The following is a 25,544-nucleotide window of genomic DNA, read 5'->3' as shown; positions in this document are numbered from 1 at the left end:
AATAGCCAGAGGAAGTGTTCACACAAAGTTTTGTAAAGATAGCACTCCCCTAGAGTTAGTGAGTCTGCTGTCACAGGAAGGATTCACATAACCTCCAGACATCCATAGGGCAGGCAGAAATACGCCATGCATTGCTACTACATCTCAGCCATATGAGGGATTATCTGGGGTTGTTTGACCTGCATCAGATCCAGGTTCGTAGCAATGCCACATCTTCTACCATCAGCCGGAGTTAAACTCCAGTCAGGCTTCTTTCTGGCAGCATGTTCACTGCTGGATTGGATCGGGTCCTTCTGGATGCTAAGGATCACAGAGTCTCACAGTGCATGGCATGTAATAGCTTGGGACAGATCAACCACAGTGGCTCAGTTTTTTGTTTTTGTTTTTCAACTTATTTATTTATTTATTTTTGGCTGTGTTGGGTCTTCATTGCAGTGTGTGGGCTTTCTCTACTTGTGGCGAGCGGGGGCTAATCTTCGTTGCGGTACGCGGGCTTCTCACTGCAGTGACTTCTCTTGTTATGGAGCACAGGGCTCTAGGTGCACCGGCTTTAGTAGTTGTGGCATGTGGGCTCAGTAGTTGTGGCTCGTGGGATCTAGAATGCAGGCTCAGGAGCTGTAGTGCACAGGCTTAGCTGCTCCACGGCATGTGGGATCTTCCTGGACCAGGGCTTGAACCCATGTGCCCTGCATTGGCAGGCGGATTCTTAACCACTGTGCCATCAGGAAAGCCCATGGTGGCTCAGTTTAATCCAAAATGCCCTAAAATCATATGGCTGGCTTATCCTATCCCATTTTCACTATATGGTATTAGAACTCTGTAACACAGTGGCCCAAGCTGAGACTCTCTGCCCTATGGACCAAAAAGCCACGTGGACATTCAACTCCCAAAACAAAGTTGCAAACAGGAAGTCCAATCAAAGAATGTCTTGGTGGCTCTGTCATTTTCAAATGGGGTTAAGCGCAGAAGAGTTCAACTCATTGAATGATAAAGATTCTGAGCTTAGAAGTACTTCTCTCTACCACTAAGTTAGCTTCTGATACAGATGGAACAGTGAAATTCTGGACCTGGATGGCTGACTGAAGGGTAAAAGATGGGCAAGTCCAAGGAACATGAACACCAAACCAGTGTACTGACACTGCATGTTGCTTTTATTTTGGATCTTGGATAAGAACTGACATAAAGTGGCCAGTTTTGGAAATTCAATGAGTCCACGGGGCCTGGTGGGTATCAAGGTTTTACATGATTGATACAGCTTAGGCAAGTGAGCTAGTCAGAAATCTACCATTCTTCAATAGTCTAGGGAGTGGCAAACATACACAAATGTTCTTTATAAATTAACTACTTTGAGCCAGACTCTGGATCAAATGTTTATTTTACTTCACTGAATTCACATAACTTTATAAGCTAAGTATCATTATCCCCATTTTACAGATGAGGAAACTGGGGATCCTAAATTTACTTATTGGGGAGATTAACTAACTTGTCCAAATTAGCAAATGAAAGTGCTGAAACTTAAAAACAAGTCAGTCACACTCCAAAGTCCATGCTCCTTCTTTAAAACATCTTTGACTGAATATAAAAGTTAATATAGGGAGGGTGGGAGGGAGGGAGACACAAGAGGGAAGAGATATGGGAACATATGTATATGTATAACTGATTCACTTTGTTGTAAAGCAGAAACTAACACACCATTGTAAAGCAATTATACTCCAATAAAGACGTTTAAAAAAAAAGTTAATAAATATACAAACAGCAAAAGATATGAAAGAGAAATTGAAACAATCCCATTTACCATCACATCAAAAAGAATAAAATACCTAGGAATAAACCTACCTAAGGAGGTAAGAGACCTGTACTCCAAGAACTGTAAGATGCTGATGAAAGAAACTAAATGTTACACAAAACAGATGGAAAAATATACTGTTTTGTTGGACTGGAATAATTGATATTGTCAAAATGACTATACTACCTAAGGCAATCTACAGATTCAATGCAATCCCTATCAAATTACCAATGGTTTTTCACAGAACTACCACAAAAAACTTTTTAATTTATATGTAAACACAACAGACCTCACCCACGTAGCCAAAACAATCTTGAGAGAGAAAAACAGAGCTGGAGGAATCAGGGTCTCTGACTTCAGACTATACTACAAAGCTACAGAAATCAAAACAGTATGGCACTGGCACAAAAGCAGAAATATAAATCAACGGAACAGGATAGAAAGCCCAGAAAGCCCTATGGTCGATCTACAACAAAGGAAGCAAGAATATACAATGGAGAAAAGACAGTCTCTTCAATAAGTGCTGCTTGGAAAACTGGACAGCTACATGTAAAAGAATGAAATTAGAACATTCTCTAACACCATAGATAAAAATAAACTCAAAATGAATTAAAGATCTGAATGAAAAACTGGATACTATAAAACTCCTAGAGGAAAACATAGGCAGAACACTCTTAGACATAAATCGCAGCAATATCTTTTTGGATGCATCTCCTAGAGTAATGGGATTAAAAACAAAAATAAACAAGTGGGACCTACTTAAACTTAAAAGCTTTTGCACAGCAAAGGAAACCATAAACAAAACAAAAAGACAACCTACAGGATGGGAGAAAATATTTGCAAACAATGCAACCAACAAGGGATTAATCTCCAAAATATAAAAAGAGCTCATACAACTCAATATCACAAAAAAAACCAACCCAATCAAAAAATGGGCAGAAGACCTAAATAGACATTTCTCCAAAGAAGACATACAGATGGCCAAAAGGCACATGAAAAGATGTTCAACATCACTAATTATTAGAGAAATGCAAATCAAAACTGCAATGAGATATCACCTCACACCAGTCAGAATGGCCATCATCAAAATGTCTACAGATAATAAATACTGGAGAGGGTGTGGAGAAAAAGGAACCATCCTATACTGTTGGTGGGAATGTAAATTAGTACAGCCACTATGGAGAACAGTGTGGAGGTTCCCTAAAAGACTAAAAATAGAGCTACCATATGATACTGCAATCCCACTCCTGGGCATATATCCGGAGAAAACCATAATTCAAAAAGATACATGCACCCCAATGTTCACTGCAGCACTATTTATGATAGCCAAGTCATAGAAGCAACATAAATGATGTCCATCAACAAATGAGTAAAGAAGATATGGGGTGTGTGTGTGTGTGTGTGTGTGTGTGTGTGTGTGTGTGTGTGTATAAAATGGAATATCACTCAACCATAAAAAATAATGAAATAATGCCATTTGCAGCAACACGGAGGGACCTAGGAATTATCATACTAAGGGAAGTAAGTCAGACAGAGAACGACAAATATCATGATATTTCTTATATGTGGGATCTAACAAAAATGATACAAATGAACTTATATGCAAAACAGAAATAGACCCACAGACATAGAAAACAAACTTATGGTTACCAAAGGGGAAAGGTGGGGGATAAATTAGGAGTTTGGGATTAACATATACACACTACTATATATAAAAGAGATAACCATCAAGGGCTTACTTTATAGCACAGAGAACTATACTCAGTATTTTGTAACAACCTATGAGGGAAAAGAATCTGAAAAAGTATATATGTATATATTGACATGTATAACTGAATCACTTTGCTATACACCTGAAACTAACACAACCTTGTAAATCAACTATAGTTAATTTTTTTAAAGTTAATGATATTAATAGAAACCTATTTGAACATACAGAAATAGAGTACTGAGTTAAAGTCCCTCATAATTCTACCCCCTCCCAAGATAACCTTAATAGCATAGAGTATATATTTCTAGTTTTTCTATGTATATACTACCAAACCTAAAGACATACATACCCATTTTTTACACAAAAATTAGAACAATAATACATATCTTCCAGGTCTTTTTAATAGCTACATGGTACTCCATTATAAATATGGTTTATTTAAATCTATCAAGTATTTTGATTCCAGTTTTTGGCAACTAGAAGCACTACTGCAATGAAGTGTGCATTGTTTGTTTATATGTTATTGCACATTTATGGAATGGTAACTACAGAATAATTTCCTAGAAATGAATTTGTTGGGTGAAATAATATACAACCTATTGTATATAGGTTGTATTGTATACCTATTGTATACTCTGTCTACTATACAAGGCCACTTCCTTTGGCTTCCTTTGGCTTTATAATTCCTTTGATCTCTGAGTAAGTTGTTTTCCAGAGTGACTGTACCATTTTACATTCCTACAAGCAATATATGTGATTCACATCCGTTGTATCCTTACCAGCATTTAGTGTTGTCAACTATTTTTTAATTTCACATTTTGGTAAGTTTGTAATGATATCTCATTGTGATTTTAATCTTGATTCCCCTAATGGCTAGTGATGTTGGATATAATTTCATGTGTTTATTGCTTATTGGCTATCTGTATATCCTCTTTGTTGACATGTCTCTTCGTATGTTTTGCTCATTTTCTAATTGAAATGTTTGGTTTTTAATCATTGAGTTTTGAGAATTCTTTATATATTCCAGACATCACGTCTATTGTCAGACATGTGGTTTGAAAATATTTTTTCCCACCCTGCGCTTGTCTTTTCATGCTCTTAACAGGATCTTTCACAAAGTAAAAGTTCATGTTGATGAAGTCCAGTTTATCAATTTTTCCTTTTATGGATTGTGCTTTTGGCATCAAGTCTAAGAACTCTTTGCCTAGTCCTAGATCCTGAAGACCTTCCCCTATATTTTTTCTAGAAGTGGTATATTTTTTCATTTAAGTTCATGATCCATTTGGAGTTAATTTTTGCATAAGGTGTGAGGCTTAGCTTGAGGAAAATTGACATCTTTACTATGTTGAATCTTCTAACCTATGAGCACATTATGTCTCTCCATTTATCAAAATCTTTGATTTTTTTAAATCAGTGTTCTGTAGTTATCAGCATAGACATCTTGTACCTCTTTTGTTAGATTTACACCTAAGATTTCTTTTTTGGAGCAACTGTAAATGGTATTGTACTTTTTAATTCATGTCATATATTCATTGCTAATATACAGAAATACAATTGAGTTTTGCATATTCATTTTGTATCCTGTGACCCTGTTGAATTTGCGTATTAGTTCTAGGAATCTTTTTGAAGATTCTTTGGGATTTTCTGTGCAGACAATCATTTTGTCCACAAATAAGGACAGTTTTAGTTCTTTCTCATCTGTATGCCTCTCATTTCCTTTTCTTGCTTTACTACACTGCAAAATCTCCCATTACTATGATGAATAAAAGTGGTGAGAGTTGACTTACTTGGCTTACTCCTGATCATAAGGGGAAAGCATTCAGTCTTTCAACATTTACAATAATGTTAGCAATAGATTCCTTGGTAGATGTTTTTTATCAAGCTGAGAATGCCCCCTCTATACCTATATTTTTCTAAGAATTGCCGTCATGAATGAGTGTTGAATTTTGTCTAATACATTTTCTGCATCAATTTATGTGATCATGCGAATTTTCTTCTTTAGTCCCTTAATGTGATGAATTACACTGATTGATTTTCAAATATTCAACCAGCCTTGCATGCCTTGAATAAATGCCACTTCATGGTGTTTAACTCTTTTTATACATTGCTGGATTCGAATGCTAATACTTGGTTAATGATTTTTGCATCAGCATTTGTGAGGAATATTGTTGTATGACTTTATTTTTTGGTACTGTCTTTGGCTTTATCAGGGTAATATTAGGTTCATAAAGTGAACTGGGGTGTATTCTCTCCTTTTCTGTGTTCTGAAAGAGATTGTGTCAAATTGGCATTAATTCTTCTTTAATTATTTGTTAAAATTCTCCAGTGAAACTAGCTGGGACTGGAGATTCCAATTTTTGGTGTTTTTAAATTATGAACTTAATTTCCTTAGTAGATAAAAGACTATTCAGATGATCTATATCATATTGGCTGAACGGTGGTAGTCATTGTTTTTTAAGAAAACAATCTATTTCATCTAAGGTGTCAAATTTATATTTGTAGAATATTCATTGTATTTCCTTATTATTCTTTTAATATCAATAATGTTCCCCATTTAATTTCTGATATTGATAACTTGTGTCTTCTCTTTTTCTTTTTCAGTCTTAATAGAGGTATCAATTTATTTATATTATCAAAGAAGCATCTCTGTTTCATTGATTTTTCTCTAATGTTTTGCAATTTCATGGACTTATGCTTTTATCGTTATTATCTCCTCACTTCTGCTTAGTATATTTTGCTCTTCTTTTTCTAGAAATAGAAATTAAATTCAAAGATCATTGCACTGAACATGAGAACATTATTTTCATATGAAAAATGAACCACTTGTTAATGAGGAACATAAGTTTAAAATTTTTTTCATAATTAAAAATACACGGATAGATGAATCATGAAGCCACTTTTAGTTTCTTATATGACCTCCATAAGTTACAGGAAATACTAGAGAAAACATTACAATGTCATTGTATACAATTATGTACATTTAAAATTGAATTCAGACAAAATCAATTTGTATAAAAAATTACATCTTTTCAGAAAAATTTTTCTGCAAGAATCATCACCTGTAGATATACTAATATGTGTACTTCAAAATGAGTTATCAAAAATTTATCCAAGAGGGCACACAGCAGAAGCAGAAGAACTACAATCCTGCAGCCAGTGGAATGAAAACCACATTCACAGAAAGACAGACACAATGAAAAGGCAGAGGACTGTGTACCAGATGAAGGGACAGGAAAACACCCCAGAGAAACAACTAAAAGAAGTGGAGATAGGCAACCTTCCAGAAAAATAATTCAGAATAATGTTAGTGAAGATGCTCCAGGACCTCGGAAAAAGCATGCAGGCAAAGATCAAGAAGATGCAAGAAATGTTTAACAAAGACCTAGAAGAATTAAAGAACAAACAAACAGAGATGAAAAATAAAATAACTAAAATGAAAAATACACTACAAACAAACAGAGATGAACAATACAATAACTGAAATGAAAACGACACTACAAGGAATCAATAGCAGAATAACTGAGGCAGAAGAACAGATAAGTGACCTGGAAGACAGAATGGTGGAATTCACTGCCATGGAACAGAAAAAAGAAAAAAGAATGAAAAGAAATGAAGACAGCCTAAGAGACCTCTGGGATGACACTGAACACCTCAAACATTCCCCTTATAGGGGTCCCAGAAGGAGAAGAGAGAGAGAAAGGACCTGAGAAAATATTAGAAGAGATTATAGTCAAAAACTGCCCTCAAATGGGAAAGGGAATAGCCACTGAAGTCCAAGAAGCTCAGAGAGTCCCAGGCAGGAGAAACCCAAGGAGAAACACACTGAGACACATAGTACTCAAACTGACAAAATTAAAGACAAAGCAAAATTATTAAAAGCAACAAGGGAAAAATGACAAATAACATACAAGGGAACTCCCATAAGGTTAACGGCTGACTTCTCAGCAGAAACTCTACAAGCCAGAGGGAGTGGCACAATATATTTAAAGTGATGAAAGGGAATAACACATAACCAAGATTGCTCTACGCAACAAGGATCTCATTCAGATTCAGCTTTACAGACAAGCAAAAGCTAAGAGAACCAGCACCACCAAACCAGCTCTACAACAAATGCTAAAGGAACTTCTCTAAGTGGGAAACACAAGAGAAGAAAAGGACCTACAAAAAGAAACCCAAAACAATTAAGAAAGCGGTAACAGGAACATACATATCTATACTTACCTTAAATGTGAATGGATTAAATGCTCCAACCAAAAGACACAGGCTTGCTGAACGGATACAAAAACAAGACCAATATATATACTATCTACAAGAGACCCACTTCAGACCTAGGGACACATACAGACTGAAAGTGAGGGGATGGAAAAAGATATTCCACGTAAATAGAAATCAAAAGAAAGCTGGAGTACCAATACTCACATCAGATAAAATACACATTAAAATGAAGAATGGTACAGGAGACAAGGAAGGACACTACATAATGATCAAGGGATCAATCCAAGAAAAAGATATAACAATGATAAATATATATGCATCCTACCTAGGAGCACCTCAAGACATAAGGCAACTGCTAAGAGCAATAAAAGAAGAAATCGACAGTAACACAAAAATGGTGGGGGACCTTAACAACTCACCTAACACCAATGGACAGATCATCCAAACAGAAAATTAATAAGGAAACACAACCTTTAAGTGCCACAACAGACCAGATAGAATTAATTGATATTTATAGGACATTCCATCCAAAAACAGCAGATTACAGTTTCTTCTCAAGTGCACATGGAACATCTCCAGGATAGATCACATCTTGGTTCACAAATCAAGCCTCGGTAAATTTAAGAAAACTGAAATCATATCAAGCATCTTTTCTGACCACAACGCTATGAGATTAGAAATAAATTACAGGGAAAATAATGTAAAAAACACAATCACATGGAGTCTAAACAATATTTTACTAAATAACCAAGAGATCACTGAAGAAATCAAAGAGGAAATCAAAAAATACCTAGAGACAAATGACAATGAAAACACGATGATCCAAAACATATGGGATGCAGCAAAAGCAGTTCTAAGAGGCAAGTTTATAGCGATACGATCCTACCTCAAGAAACAAGAAAAATCTCAAGTAAACAATCTAACCTTACATCTAAAGGAACTACAGATATAAGAAAAAACAAAAGCCAAAGTTAGTAGAAGGAAAGTAATCATAAAGATCATAGCAGAAATAAATGAAAGAGAAACAAAGAAAACAATAGCAAAGATCAATAAAACTAAAAGCTGGTTCTTTGAGAAGATAAACAAAATTGATAAACCTTTAGCCAGATTCATCCAGAAAAAGAGGGAGAGGACTCAAATCAATAAAATCAGAAATGATACCGGAGAACTTACAATGGGCGCCACAGAAATACAAAGCATCCTAAGAGACTACGACAAGCAACTCTATGCCAATAAAATGGACAACCTGGAAGAAGTGGACAAATTCTTAGAAAGGTATAATAACCTTCCAAGACTGAAGAAAGAAATAGAAGAAATACAAAATATGAACAGACTAATCACAAGTAATAAAATTGAAACTTTGATTAAAAAACTACAAAAAAAGAAAATTACAGACCAATATCACTGATGAATATAGATTAAAAAATCCTCAACAAAATACTAGCAAACAGAATCCAACAATATGTTAAAGGATCATACACCATGATCAAGTGGGATTTATCCCAGGGATGCAAGCGTTCTTCAATATACGCAAGTCAATCAATGTGATACACCATATTAACAAATTGAAAATTAAAAACCATATGATCATCTCAATAGATGCAGAAAAAGCTTTTGACAAAATTCAATACCCATTTATGATTAAAACTCTCCAGAAAGTGGGCATAGAGGGAACCTAACTCATCATGATAAAGCCCGTATACGAAAAACCCACAGCAAACATCATTCTCAATGGTGAAAAACTGAAAGCATTTCTTCTAAGATCAGGAACAAGGCAAGGATGTCCACTCTCACCACTCTTATTCAACATAGTTTTGGAAGTCCTACCCATGGCAATCAGAGAAGAAAAAGAAATAAAAGGAATACAAATTGGAAAAGAAGAAGTAAAACTGTCACTGTTTGCAGACGACATGATACTATACATAGAGAATCCTAAAGATGCCACCAGAAAACTACTAGAGCTAATCAATGAATTTGGTAAAGTTGCAGAATACAAAATTAATGAACAGAAATCTCTTGCATTCCTATATGCTAACAATGAAAGATCAGAAAGATAAATTAAGGAAACAATCCCATTCACTATTGCAACAAAAAGAATAAAATACCTAGGAATAAACCTACCTAAGGAGGTAAAAGACCTGTACTCAGAAAACTATAAGACACAGATGAAAGAAATCAAAGATGACACAAACAGATGGAGAGAGGTACCATGTTCTTGGATGGGAAGAATCAATATTATGAAAATGACTATACTACCCAAAGCAATCTACAGATTCAATGCAATCCCTATCAAATTGCCAATGGCATATTTTACAGAACTAGAACCAAAAAAATCTTAAAATTGGTATGGTGACACAAACGACCCCAAATAGCCAAAGCAATCTTCAGGGAAAAACACGGAGCTGGAGGAATCCGACTCCCTGGCTTCAGACTATACTACAAAGCTACAGTAATCAAGACAGCATGGTACTGGCACAAAAACAGAAATATAGATCAATGGACCAGGATAGGACCTAATGAAACTTCAAAGCTTTTGCACAGAAAATGAAACCATAAACAAGACGAAAAGACAACCCTCAGAATGGGAGAAAATACTAGCAAATGAATCAATGGACAAAGGATTAATCTCCAAAATATATAAACAGCTCATGCAGCTCAATATTAAAAAAACAAACAACCCAATCAAAAAATGGGCAAAAGACCTAAATAGACATTTCTCCATCGAAGACATACAGATGGCCAAGAGGTACATGAAAAGCTTCTCAACATCACTAATTATTAGAGAAATGCAAATCAAAACTACAATGAAGCATCTATCACCTCACACCAGTTAGAATGGGCATCATCAGAAAATCTACAAACAACAAATGCTGGAGAGGGTGTGGAGTAAAGGGAACACTTTTGCTCTGTTGGTGGGAATGTAAAGTGATACAGCCCTATGGAGAACAGTATGGAGGTTCCTCAAGAAACTAAAAATAGAATTACCATATGACCCAGCAATCCCACTACTGGGCATATACCCAGAGAAAACTAATTCAAAAAGACACATGCACCCCATGTTCATTGCAGCACTATTTACAATAGCCAGGTCATGGAAGCATCCTAAACACTCCCTGACAGACAAATGGATAAAGAAGTTGTGGTACATATATACAGTGGAATATTACTCAGCCATAATATTACTCAGGAACGAAGCTGGGTCATTTGTAGAGACGTGGATGGACCTAGAGACTATCATACAGAGTGAAGTAAGTCAGAAAGAGAAAAACAAATATCATGTATTAATGCATATAGGTGGAATCTAGAAAAATGGTACAGATGAACCAATTTATAAGGCAGAAATAGAGACACAGATGTAGAGAACAAACGTATGGACACCAAGGGAGGAAAGCGGGGTGGGGTGGTGGTGGGATGAATTGGGAGAATGGGATTGACATATAGGCACTAATATGTATAAAATAGATAACTAATAAGAACCTGCTGTATAAAAAAATAAAATTCAAAAAAAATTCTAAGCATAAAAAAAAATTTATCCAAATATTATAACTTGGAAAATACTTTTAACAGGTCAGTAATAATTGCATCAGCAATAGATCCTCTCGAAGTCAAAAAATATTTTTGAGATTCACTTATACTGTCAAGTAATATTCCTCAGAATGACTAAACCACAATTTGTTGATCTGTTATCCTATTGATGACATTTGGTCCGTTTCCAGATTGGCTATTTTGACCAAAGCTACTATAAGTAGTCTCATACAATTCTTTTTGTAGATATTTATTTTCCTCTCTTTTGGGTAAAACCCAAGGTAGAATTGCAGTCATAAGGTATATTATACTTAACTTTATAAGAAACTGCCAAACAGTTCTCCAAAGTTATTACACCATTTTATACTCCCTTTAACAATCTACGTGCATTCAGAATGCCAGTTCTCACCATCCTCACTAACATTTGATGTTAGCCATTGTAGTAGGTGTAAACTGGTATCTCATTGTGGTTTTATTTTGCAATTCTCTGTTGACTAATCAAGTTGAGCGCCCTTCCATGTGCTTAGTGGCCATTTGTATATCTTCTGTTGCGATGTGTCTATTCAAGCATTTTGTAGGGTAACTACTATTAATTCCAATTTATAGATAAGAAAATAGAGTCTCCCAAAGTCAAGTGACTTGCCAAAGATTCACAGCTAAAAAAGCAGCAAACTCAAAATCCTTTAGTCACATTTCCTTACTCTAGCTGGTATTTCATTTCCCAAGTACTGTACTTTTGAACGGATCCCTGACCTCAGCTTCCCTCATCTGTTAACAGTCCACAGTGCCTGAGGGCCTGTTCGATAAGGGTGTGGTAGAAGAAGGTATAGATGTGGGGAAAGGAAAGCAGTAATGATTCAATGAAAGCAACCGTGGTCCTTTCTCAAACAAAACTCTAAACCATTTTGTTCTAACTCTGGGGTCCTTGTGTGATGCCTGATGCCATCTCAGAAAGGAATCTACTCTCAGTCTCAACTGCTCGGTGCCACCAAGCTCAAAACAAACTCTTCTTGTTCAAGGGCAAGCGCGTTTCACTGGCCTACATGTAACTCTCTTCAGCCTATGTAGTCTTAATTTAATCAGTTAAAATATAGCCACATTTCTCCCACCCGTATGTTGCATTGCACTAAATTAATATTTGGTTGATGAAGTATAAATGCTCCTAAGTGCTTGATTTTCTCACTTATATATCTAGAGGAGATGGTGAATCTGTAGTGTGGTGTGTGTGTTTGTATGTGCGTGTGTGTTTTAATTTAAGAAGTAAATGCATTTTGGAGGTGGACTATAAGGAAAATCCCTACTTTTCTTTGATGCTGAAGGTAAATTACTGAACGAGCAGTGAGAATGAATAACTAGCTTTGGTTGTATTTGACATGCTGAGTTTAAGGGTTGAGGATCTGAGAAATAAGTGGAACTTTGTGACCTCCTTTTCAAACCAAGCAGAGACTATCCTAGCTAGACTGGCAGCGCAGACGGAAGATGCCTGTTGCAGTCCTTTTAATCCTCTCTGAGCAAAGTCTTGGATTTTCCCCCCAAATAATGAATGAAGTGAATAAGCCATTGAGCCTCTAATTCCATTCAGTGCTTTTGCTCTCTTGCGAGGTGCATCCGGTAGGTCTGACAATGCCATAGAAGAATTACATTGAGTATTTGGTGTACGTAGTCCTTGAAAAAGCTCTGCTGAGCAAACTTACAAAGTGGCCAGGGCACCCCATTTGGCCCCTCCTGTGTCTGCTCTCACGGGATTTCAGAGTCTGGGACGGAGTAAAGAAAGGGAAGTAGGACAGAAGTCTGAAGACAGAACTAGGCCAGGAATAAAAGGGCTGTGCCAACATCTGTAAGGGGAAGATGGGAATAATAGAGAAGAAGCTAAATTTTAACAGGATGAATCTATAAAGCCTTCTTTAAAAGTATTATTACAACTTCTTTAACTTTATTTTTATTTCTTCCTGTTTTTCTTTCTTCTTCAATTCGTTAAGTACTTCGTTGCTGCTGTGTGCTTTGGGTCAGATGCTACTGACATTTGCACAGCAAACTTGACCTGGCATTTTTAGGAGAAAGGGAAAGAAGTTTTTCTCTTCTGCCGAGAGTAATTTTAACGGGTAAAGCGGCATTTATGGTCCAGTGTTTAAGTGACAGTGTAGACTACCTTTATAATTGCTGGGTCCTGTCCCACAGCTATAGGTCTTCATTCTTATGTTTAATGAGCAAATACAATTAACATCTTCACTTCTCCTTTACCTTAGTATTTTGAATTCTCAACTCTTTGTGATTATTTACAAAGACTTGTATCTTCTCTACTAAGATTCTGATGTCGTGAAATTATGGAAATAAACCATTTGTCAAACTGGTGAGGTATTCCTTGTGGAGATAGGCAGGTAAGCAATCTGGTGAGGACTGGATCCCAGGCCATCCACACAGCTATCATCTAAGAAACTCTCGGGCTGCAAAGTAAATGGAGAAAGCAACCTGGAAAAGACAGCAGGCCTCTTCAGAGATTTATGTATTTATCAGTTAACCAAGGATAAGAGGACCTGTTGTGAAATTTGGTCTTAGGCACCGAGAATTCAACTTAAACCTGGACTTAAACTCCAAACAGAAATATTCCTGGAAGTTTATGAAAATCCATTTTTGGCTGGCACTCAGGAGAAAAAAATAAATGAGGGTGGGAGGAGGAGAACTTTCTCTATGGCTTGACTGACCACCCAAACTACCCAGAGTATTACTCATGCAAATCACTCTTCACTGAGTGAAGACCTAGGGCAATCAAAGGATCAAATGCTCCCATGCAATATGGTAAGCGTATACAAAAGCATCAGTCCTATCAATAGAAACATCTTGTTGACTTTATCCAAAGAAAATATGAATAGATATAGGGTTCTATTAATGAGGGAGGCACATCTACATTATTTATTTTTTTTTTAAAAGAAAACATTCCTGATAAATAACACATGTGTTATAAGCAGATTTCAATGCACTCTAGGGAAAGTTCACCTATATTGGTTCTGAAGTATCAGATCGTACAGTGGACCCTCCGTATCTGTGGGTTCCACATCTGTGGATTCAACCAACCGCCAATGAAAAATATTCAGGAAAAAAATTCCCAAAAGTTCCAAAAAAGCAAACAAATTTGTCATGAACCAGCAACTATTTACATAGCATTTACATTGTATTAGATATTATTAAATATCTAGAGATGATATAAGATATACAGGAGGATGTGCATAGGTTATATGCAAATAGTACACCATTTTTTATAAGGGACTGGAGCATGGAGGGGGCAGGAGGTTCCTGGAACCAATCCCCTGTGAACACAGAGAGACAACTATATTTCCAGTACAAACCAAGAGCAGCTGTTTAGAAATAAAGCAATTTGTCTTTGCGGCAGAGATACTCTTTTATGTGCTAAGTGCTCTCAGCAGCCTTTTGATATCATAGCATGCTAGAGCCAGAAGTGCCCTTCAAGATCTTCTAGTTTGACCCCTTCAACTAATAGAGGAGAAAGCTAAAATTGTTCTTTTTTTAAAAAAAAAAAAAAAAAAAAAAAAAAAAAAGGTGGGGGGGGCGGCGAGAAAATCTTTCAGAAGATTCTAGTTGATGTCAAGACACTACATATCAACCTGCTCAGACACTTCTGCAGAAAGGGACAACTCAGCATGCCTTCCCCTTTGACTCATAAGAAAGGTGTAAATTCCAACCATGTCGCTGGCTTTCCTGCTGGACTGTGGCCGATTTTGAAGTTAACAGAGTTAAAGAAGCCCATTGTGAAGTGTTTGTTCGGAAGGTTTGAATCTAAACTTACACTCCCTTGTCATGGTTATTTTTTTTTTTTTTTTAAAGAAGATGACAGATTGGTGCTGCAGGAGGAGAGAGAATCCACCCATACTAGGAATAGGAGGATGCTCTTTCTGGTTTGTTATTGTTACTGTTGTTTTCCATGTGCTTCTGGGGATATCAAGTCGAGTCTGGGAAGGTGGTGGGTAATATGACAACAGTTTCCTTCCTGGGATGTCCCTGAACGGCCAGCACAGTCAACATGTAATCAGACAATCTACAGCTGCACTGTTGCTGCTGACAACTTCATTATGCCTGTGATACTCAGCTGGGTAATGCATTTCCCAAGCATGGCTATACCTCCTGATATGCCTAACGAGTTGAATGTAATTTTGTAAGCTTTTGAAGATGAATGTCTACCCTTGTGCTTAGCTTTGTCCTAATATGGGAAACAATGATAGCCACCATTAGGAAACAGCATTGTAGCATTCAGCTTTTTAGTGCAGGTTGGGTCTCCAAACCACAAAGGCAGGAAACATTAAGTGATCGGAATGATACACTAGATGTGGGTCACTTAATGTCCTTTGTAATAGCTTTTTTGCCTGCCTCTGCATTTAACCATCCTATGGCCAGGGCATTCTACAAAATACAGTGGCCGTGCCAAGGATATAAAATTAGCTAATTAACGGTTCCAGGGATGTGGTAGGCTTTGGCAGTCACTTACCAATGCTGTCCTGAAATTGAAGAACTAGATGAGAAATAAGAAATGTGACCGATGTGTAGTATCCAACACCCAAGCTGCAATTTTTCTTTAAACTAGGAACAAAGTATAAAATGCATTCCTCTGAGTTCTCTTTAATTCAGTTGAATTAAACATACATACACTGAATAACATCAATGATCATCAATGATGATGCACAGGGGCCCCATCCTTGAGCTGAGAGGCAAATCCAATGGTCGGTGAGGTCTGAGTCCTGCCCTCCTAGAGATCTCAATCCAGTAAGGAAAGGAGAGCCCCAAGTAACTCTAACAATGTTAGACTGTGCTGAGAGCGCTAAAGCAGTTACAAACACCACAGTGAAACAAGAGAAAGACATTCCATTTGGGGAACGTAAAAGAGAAAGTTAACATGCAGTCTCCAAAGCCTTCTACCTTGCAATCTGAATTATTTTGAGAGACTCTGTTCTCCTGAGAATCTTATTTAAGTCAACTTCTTAGCTCTGAGACTTAGGACTCTTCCTCTTATCTGATTTCTAAGTGCTTTTCAGTTGTCATTGATGATGATCAGTTCCAAGTATCCCAAACAAAAATTGAGAAGTCAACATAAAGATAAGTCTAAGCATCTTTCAGCTTGCCCTTTTTTCTACCACCACACCTGTTTTCTTGACTTTATAAAAGTAAATCCTACTAGGCAGACTCTTACTGGCAGCTAGAAAATAGAGAGAGATTCTGTGCTAATACTTTTCACTACATAGTTTTTATATTAAGATTTTCTATACAAAAAAAAAAAAAAAAAAAAAGGAGGAGGGGGAGAAAGAGAATACATAGGAGTAGGAAGAAGTGGAGGAAGAGTACACCTAAAATTCAGAAGTCATTTATCCTTCAGTATTCTGGCTCATCAGCTTGACTACTTTGACTTGCATATTGAACCCTTATAAAAGTCCTTATGGACTCCAGTTTCCATGCTTCCTGGTGAAGATTCATATGATTTGATGGGTAGGTGTATATGTACATAAGGTTTTGAAACCATGTAGTCTGCCAGTTGCTTTATTGTCCCGATCTAAGAAAACTCTTTCTCTGAATTATAAACACATGAACTATCAAATTCTAGGGCATTAACAATTTCATTTTTTAAATTATTTTAGGATTCAACACAACATTCTTAAAGTAAGTAAAGACACAAACGTCCCTTTGATTTTGAGTTGCAAACAAAAGACCTCCCCAGAGAAATAGCCAAAATGAATGTTGTGAATGGAGAGGAGTCCCAGTGTCTCTGGGAGGGCTCATCGTCCTCCCCTACAACCTCAGTACAGTCCAAATTTCACTATACAGAGGCATGATCACGATCCATTTAGCAACCCATTTATTGTAAATGCTCTTCTTTATGATAGAACGTAGATGGCCTTGGGGGTGGTTGCGAGGAGAAGTAACCTGTGCTAATTCCTCTTGGAGAGATTTAGGTGAATGCTGCCACCTATTGATAGGTGAAATATATGCCACAAATTCCTACTCTGACATGGTTTGTGCTAATTAATGGTTATCAGAACAAATCTCATTACTCAGTTGGCCAAAACATTTTAACAGCCCTAAGTTCATAATTCTTCACGTATTTGTCATGAAAAAATAAGTATGTTATACTAACTTAAAACAACCCACAAACTGTATTTCTGGGAAGAGGCAAAGGAGTGAGGTACAAATGCCATGAGTTTTGCAATCAGAGATCTGGGTTTGAGTCCCAGCTCAGCCCCTTAGTGCACGTAAACACGTTAACTAATCTCTCTGAACCTTAGTTTCCTCATCAGTAAAAAGTGGGTAATCCTCTTGGTGTGAGGATTCAGTGGTACTGCTGCATGACACACAGGAGGTATTTGATAAATGGCAGCATTTATTATTTTTTCACTGAGTTATTAGAAGTAACTATTTCTGGTGCAATGATTGGTAATATGACAAACCACATCATGTTTCAGACTCTGGTGAACTCTTCTGCGTGGTTCAGTTATCCTTCGGCAATGCTACTTGTCTAGCATAGTATCTTTGACATTCAAAATTAGGACAGTGTGAACATAAATATTAGAACTTTAAGTGTGCCAATTGAGAAAATGAGGATAAATGAGCTTCATTACTAAACGTCTCCGGACTGCCCTAGAGGATATATGGGGCTGAGTAGATAAAGAATTATGATAAAACTTTAGAGCTGCGTATAAATGGGGCTTTGTGACCTGCTGGATAAGGTTGAGACTTAGAGCCAGACCTAGGAGGTTCACATTCCTTCCTCTGCATGGTGTGGGGATCCCGGGCTCACACAGACAATAGGGGATTCATAGCTTGAGAATTCTAATGATGACTGAAAGGAGGGTGGCAGCCAGAACAAGAAGACTTTTCAGAAGCAGGACCCTGATTATCACATCGGTGCTACAGCCCAGCGAGAGGCTGCTGAGAGGCCGAATGAAGCCGTTCTTGGAAAGCTTTCAGTGAAGTGTTTGTAACCTCCTTAAGAGAATCCCATTTCTCAAAAATGCAACTCTGGAAAATCTCACATGATTAGTTCAGATAAACACCCTGTCATCAAATCATACTAGAAGTCATACGGACCATCTCTTTTTGAAGAGTCTTTTTGAATGTCATGAGTCTAAGTTTCCAAGACTTAGAGAAAAAAATCCAAAAGAGGGTTTCTCGGGATATTTGAGGACCTTTACTTTTAGTCTGAAAGGTCAACTGGCGCTTAAAACAAAATAATCAAGAAATACCATGCCTATGAACAGTCTGCACCTTTTGAAAAGGTCTGCTTGGGACTGAATAGCCAATGCCCTCCCCCACCCCTTTTTCTTTTTTCTTTGGGGCTTAGAAATTGAGAGGGAGGAGGAGGAAGAGTTTCACATTCATTACTAAAAACTTCACACATAATAAGCATGTTCAGATACACCCTGGGGTGTTAGTTTTCTTTTCCTATTTTTTTGTCTCCTTTTTGGCAGCTTTTCCTATTTTTTTGTCTCCTTTTTAGCAGCTTTCGATAAGTAGCACATTTTAATTTTGAAAAAAGAATCAGAGCCGTTACTGAGCAGCCTCGCCCTAAGGAAGGTCAGGAGATTAGGGAGCGGAAGTAGGCTGGCCAAACTCTTCACTGACCACAGTAAGGGACTGCCGCTTTCTTCCCATAATTTAATTTTGGGACTCTGATGAAAAGGCACCCCCCTAAAAAAATCTTCGCTGAAAAAAAAAAAGAGTGAAAAATTGTTAGAAAATGGTCATCAGAAAGTGATCAATTTAAATGTGTCTTACAAACAAACCACATGGAACTAACCGCAGGGCAGACATGCATTTGCACTGGACATTCTCAAAATACGGACATGCTTTTGCAGGAGACAGTGGACATTAGTAGCTTCTGACGTTGGTGGATTTGGGCCTAATTTCACAAGTGTTCTGAAATTCTAAACGTTGCACTTCGCAAATCAGAGAACAGTACAGTACTAAAAGGAATCTTTGAATTTAACTGGCCCAGCTCCCAGTTTGCAAGTGGGAAAACTGAGACCTCACGAAAGTAAGTAACTTGCCCAAGGTCACACAGCTGGTGAGGAGAGCTCAAGGACTCAAGCTCAAAGACCCCATCCCAAACCAGCGTTCTTTCCACTGAGCTAAACAACTCCAAGATGGGAAACTGCAAACCCTCACATTTAATCGGGAAATCTTCTTTCAAGGGAAATTCTACACCCTTCCCCTTGCAAATGGCCCTATGTGTTGCCAGAGGTAGTTCATCTGCCACAGCCTCTACTGACTTCTTTAGTTGCTGTTGAATGGCTTCTTCAAAGCAGTCTAGGCACATTCACCTGGCTCCAAGGACTCGGTCTCCTGCTCTCTTCTCTGTCGTCAAAAGGTGCTCACAGTACTACGTGAATGCCTAAATTATCTCTATGTTTGTGTACGGGGATCCATATCACCGTCACCTGCCATCGTGCAAGTTAAAACTCAGCTTCTTTCTCCATTTCACTTCCTCCACCTGACCTGCTGACAAATCCTTTAAGTTCTACCTCCAAAGAGTGTCCCATGTTCATTTCCTAATCTACACACTCACAGACCCTCACCATCAATGTCCTCCTGCTTCCAGGTTCTTACCACTTCAGTTCATGGTCCATGATGGCTACACTTAGAGGGCTCTTTAATCAGCTGCACTGATATTCTCCTGCTCAAATCTCTGTCACCTATACGATAAAGCCCAAACTCTAATGCAGTGTTTGAGTGCTCTCCATTCCAGCCCCTGTCTACTTTTGGAACCTAAATTCCATTAGGTCGTCCCATCACCATTTACTCTAGCCCAACAGGACTACTTGTCAATCCCCAAATATTCCAGGAATTCTGTACATTGTCTCCATTCCCTTCTCTTCTTTTCATCCTCCAGAGGTCTTCATTCCTCCAGGTCCAGTTTAAATGCGACCTTCTCTGTAAATCTTTCCTAAGCATCTCAGAAGGAAGTGATAATTCTTTTGTGCTCCCTTAGCACACTGCTCCCACTTCTTTATGACACATTTACTTCTGCCCTGTATTATAATAAGCTTCACCTCTCTCACTAAGTAGATCTCTTTTATCTTTCAAAAGATGTCTCATTCAACTTTGTACCCCTCCTCACAGTACTGTTTCACCCAATGCTTTGCACATAATAAGTGCTTTTCTTTCTTAATATTTATTGAGCATTTACTATCTGCAAGACACTAGGCCAGGCGGTGTAAAGGCTGGAGGAAGAAAATTTGAAAAATAAGTAAAATGCAATCCCTGTCTTCAAAGGAACTTTAATCAGTGAGACATGTTCACGAATAACCTAAGCAAGTGAACTAACCGTGGGGGTGGAGCTGGGTGGAGGGGAAGTGCTGAGCATGGAACAAACATTCTCAACGTTCCAAATGAGAACACTGATATTATGATGTGGAGGGTGGGGCGATGGGGGAGGGGCAGAAGAAAGAAAGGGCAAGGCTGCTTTTAAACGCCATCTCTGAGCTGTGGTCATTATTAGAGTCCCGTCTAGGTCTGGCTGATCCAACCCATCCTTCCCCCAATACCAGAGTAATCTTCCTAAAGCAAGACTCTGATCATTTAATTCCCTGTTCAGATGTTTGTTGTTGAATGAATCAGCATCAAATAATTGCAGGCTTATGTTAAGTGTTATGGAGAATACCAGTTTGTAGAAATGAGGCAAACTCCAGGAAACAGCTGGAGAACAAAAAGCAAGAACATGCTGTGAAAGTGCTGCGGGGTATGGGACAAAGTAAATGTGTGGTCAGTATGGGCTGAGATTAATCGAGAAGGAATAATCAGAGGAGACAAGCATTCAGTGATGGCCACTTGGCAAGAAAAATTAGATGTACTAAGTGAACTTTAGGGTTCCTGTCAATTCTCAGACCCCTGTTATTCTTTGAGATGGTTTATTCATCATTCAATAAATTCATGCTAAGCCCTTCAACCAAACACTCACTCAATATTTTTTGAGCACCCTCTATGTGCCAGGAACTCTGCTAGACACTGGAGGTAGAGCAGTGAATAAAAGACTTTGCACTTAAACTCTTACAGTAAAATGGGGATGATTAATGTTAAACAAGTAAATGCAAGAAAATGTGATGGATATAATGATGGGAGGGTATAAGGTCCTAGAGGACCACAGAGTGGGGACCCCAATAGCCCAGGGACTAGAAAAATATCCCTGAGAGATGATGTTTGAGTCAAGACTCTAAGGCCGTACATGCGTTAGCCAGACAAAAGGGACTGAGCACTCAGACAGAAGAAAATCATATGCAGAATTCTGTAGTTAAGAGAGAGTATGGCATGTCCAAGGAATTGAAAGACATTCAAAAAGGCTACAGCATGGAAGGCAAGTAGGAAGGTGGTAAGAAATTAGGCTAGAGGGATAGGCAGAGCCAGATTATGGAGAATTCTGCTAAAGTATTTTTGGGAGTTTATACTTATTGGCAGGCTTTTCATAACATTAAAGTATTTGGCACAGTGTATCTAGCCTACTAAGTAATAATAAATGTCTGTTGAGGGGTGGATTAATAAATGAACGGACGAATGAATGGATCTCCTCTGCAATAGACACGGGCTCATGAAATGACTCAGTCTTGAGCATTTGCTCCAGAAAGCAATGCCACTATTACAGGCGGCATCATCCCCTTAGGTTTGCATAGCAGATTAAACTAATGACCCCTGTGAGGCAGCCCCTAACCTTAGTAGAATTACTCAGAGTCACCTGGCTTACCCCAGCAGATGGAATTTAAGTCAATCTGCATTAAAGTCAAAGCTTTCCTAGAGATAAGGGTAAAGTTTTACCTGGCAATCATTTAGGCTTAAGCTGTGAAAGGGTAGCCTGACTCTTTCTTAATCCTTGATGAAAAAATAGCCTTCTCAACCTCAAGGGCATGCATATTCCCAAATTAGATTATTTCTAGCAATGCTTCCATGGACGAATAAATTCAATGAGAGGAAGAGAGAAAAAATGTTCCAGAGAGAGAATTTCCCTTTCGAATGAGAAAAGAAAAAGTAAAACAATTGTGGAAAACTTAACGGAACTCCTCCTTTGGACACCCAGGTTTTATGTCACTGAGCCTTACCTCGGATCCCGGGTCTAGAAGAGGCACTTGTTAGGGATGGGTAAGATGCTGTCTCTAGAAAGGGGGAGATTTTCAGGAATACAAGATACGATTCCCAGGATTCTAATGAATTACCAGGCCAAATATTAACACTCCACCCTCTGGTTTATAACCAAGAGACTTTCTCCTGATTTGCTACAGGGTCACATTCAACATAGGGGAGTTGATTCAGCTCCAGGTATAAATCACAGACCAGCATCAGTGCCTAGTAAAAGGGTCCAAAATTATTTCTGAAGGCATCACAGAAGCTAAGCTTTCATTTGGCAGAAAGAGAATCTGAATAGAGCTTTAGAAAGGTTCTCAATGCTGTTGCTAAGGACGTGTGTGTATCTATGTGTGCATGTGTGTGCGTGCATGTGTGGTATTCCTATGTGCTCTCAATCAGCAATGCCTCCCTAAATTTAATAAGCAGTTTGTGAAGGCCATTTGCCATTTCATTACAGAGAGAAACATGAAAAGTGCCTACCTAAGTAGCTTTCTAGGAAATCCATTCTGTGTGTCTTATTAGTCATATAAAGCATAACGATGTGAAGGTGCATCCAGATGAGGCTGGAATGGAAGCACTGGAATCTTTTTTCCTAAGATTGAGCCTTTTGATGTCCTAAGTCCCAAGTCTGCTGACTACTTTCTCGGAACCTGCTCAGGCAAAAACTCTAGCATTGGCTGAGCAGCCCCGACTGAATTGGGAGCTTTCTAAAGATGTCCCAAGTTCCTGCTGGGAGCTTGTAAAGGATTGCACATGTGCCACAAGGTGAGAGGATGTGGCTGCCACCTGTGTGCTTCTGGTCCCAAGCAGCTGTGGGAGTAAGGGAGTGCCTGGCCCCAGGAGAGCTGTGGACCATGTGCAGTTACAGATTGCTGGATGGGCTCCTGGACGCCAGACAATATTTCTTCCCCAGCAGTTAACATAGTGCAAAGCTAACTGGCTGCCTCATTGCCCCTTTGCTCATCCTTGAGTAACAATCCATTTCGATTCAGTCTTGTTTGCCATGTAGCTTGTTGCCCAGGCCAGCCTTTCCTGTTGGACCTCACAGTTACAATACGCTAAAGACAAAAGGAAGTCATGGCATCATTTTACTACATGCACAAGGGCTTGAGAAATCAAGCCTTCCCAGGGAGTACACCTAGATTCTGAGCCAGGCTGTTTCCCTCCCCTATTGTCTCCCCATGCATCATTTGCTCTTTTGTTTTGCATTAAGAGTAGCTTAGTGATCATGGACTTCAGCTCTTGCCTGTAGTGATCTTCCTCGCATTTTATTCTTTACACAGAATAGGAAGGAGGTTTGCTTGCTTTGCGCAGAGGCTGAGCCACAGGAGAAAGCAAAGCCAATGTGATTTATTGAATGAAAGCACTGGACAATTACCAACAACTTGTTCCTCTGCTGCCTCAAACAACCTAAACTGGTAAGTCCCAGTTATTGTTCTTTCTTCGTGTGAATGTGGGGCTCTCTTAGTTACCGATTATTTTTTAAATGTGTATGTGTTGCTGTGGTTTAAATGATTTTTAAAATCTGCATCTTCCAAAGTTAGCTGCAGGCAGTCCATGAAGAATGCACACAGACATACTGAGTGGTTCTGCAATAGCACATACACGTTTACGTGGATAGGTAACGATGAGGGTAGAGAAGCCCCATTTCTGGTAATTGTTCATTTTGTTTGCAGCAAGCTTAAGGACATTTTGTGCTTGCATAACTGATTAGCATTAGCTATGAAAAATACATTATTATTCTGTTGTGTAAGATCATTTTCCACTCGGGGTCCTGAGTGCCTACAAAATACTTGTTGGATCAGGTAAAGATGGATCCCATTATGCTGATAATCCTGAATGCAAACCCGGGCATATTGCGGTCTTTAATCCAGTCTGCAGGGTGGACATCCAGAAAGGAATGCCAGCATTCCGTCCATCCTGGGTGGGCATGCTCATAAATAACACCATGATAGTGATGTTGAGGATACCTGCCAAGGGGACACAACAGACATGCATGCAAACCCTTGCTTGATCCACTGCCACTTTTACCCCCATGTTTCTTAAGTCCTTTACTCCATGACGATATATGGTTGGGAGGATGCCCTAGGTATGAAAGTGGGATATTTTGAGTTCCCTGTTACCCATGCTGGTTGTTGGCCCAGCCAAGGCTGCTGGAAATACCACTGATAATCAAGGCTAAGTTTGCTTCTATGCTGGGCCCCCCAAATCCCTGTACTCTCATTTAATTTTCTCATTTCCTAAATAAGATGTAAGCCAGTTTCTGCAGAGGGGGAAAGTGAATGGAGAAAGCTGTTGCTTCTCCTGCCACCACCACCACCACGTCTCCTTAGTCTTTAGTTTGCCTGGCTACTGCAAGACTTTACGGCAGCATCAATCCACCTCTGGTGGGCTCAGAGTCCGTATAAATGTTATACAGAATTTAATGTCTTTGGTGCACTCTATCTGCAGTATATCATTGGCTATTCAGATGGAGTTGTGGCCTTGGGTGCTGACAAGGATGGATGCTGTTGGAACAGTGAGCAGAATGCTTCTTTAAATAAAAACCAAAGTTAAGAAATCTGAGAGATGGGTGGCATTTTGCCTAGTAGAAAGTATCCCCAGGCCACTCAATCACAAGAGCAGGGTCATTCTCCCACATGATTTGGCTGTTTCACAAATGATGGCATCCTAACAGAAAGGAGACAGCATCGCTTAGTGGCTAGAGATGTCAGGAAAGCAAGTCCCTTTTGCTGGTTCTGAGACTAAGTGTGTGTCTTTGAGAAATTCACTTACTCTCCCTGAATCTCCACTCCTCCACTCCTTCCATTCCTGATTGTTTCAAAGAAGATATGCTAAGCTCGATTAATGTATCCATGAGATACTACTTAAATCTTTCTTGTTAAAGGATGTAATCGGTAATTAAGATCATTGATCATGCATCAGAAACCCACAAATGAGATTTTATGTGGGGATGAGGAGATGCCTGCCCCTTCCCCCATCTAATGGATAGGGAGTAGTCTGAAGGAAGCATGATTACCCTTAGGGAATTAGAAGGGGAGACTAGAGATGAAAAAATGTCATTTTTAAAAAACTTAAAATTCAAATACATAGGTCATGTAAATAATTTTTTTCCTTATTGGTCAATAATAACTGATTTCCTATACCTAGGATGACAAGATACTGAAGGTCTTAAATGTTTGAAATAAACAAACGTGG

At 38.5% G+C, this 25,544-nt stretch overlaps 1 protein-coding gene across 1 annotated transcript in view; it reads left to right on the top strand.

Moving 5' to 3' along the window:
* The first annotated feature begins 23,636 nt into the window (after window positions 1–23,636).
* Window positions 23,637–25,544, top strand: part of ANKFN1 (ankyrin repeat and fibronectin type III domain containing 1) — a 165,646-nt gene continuing 163,738 nt past the window's right edge. Inside the window, exon 1 of the mRNA XM_028500020.2 lies at window positions 23,637–23,764. The gene's annotated coding sequence lies outside the window, so the exon portion shown is untranslated. The remainder of the gene's footprint in view (window positions 23,765–25,544) is intronic.

The sequence above is a fragment of the Physeter macrocephalus genome, chromosome 14, assembly GCF_002837175.3.
Source record: "Physeter macrocephalus isolate SW-GA chromosome 14, ASM283717v5, whole genome shotgun sequence".
NCBI classification, from domain to species: domain Eukaryota; kingdom Metazoa; phylum Chordata; class Mammalia; order Artiodactyla; family Physeteridae; genus Physeter; species Physeter macrocephalus.
The sequence above is the reverse complement of the archived record's forward strand: the minus strand, read 5'-3'. Positions and strand labels throughout refer to the sequence as shown.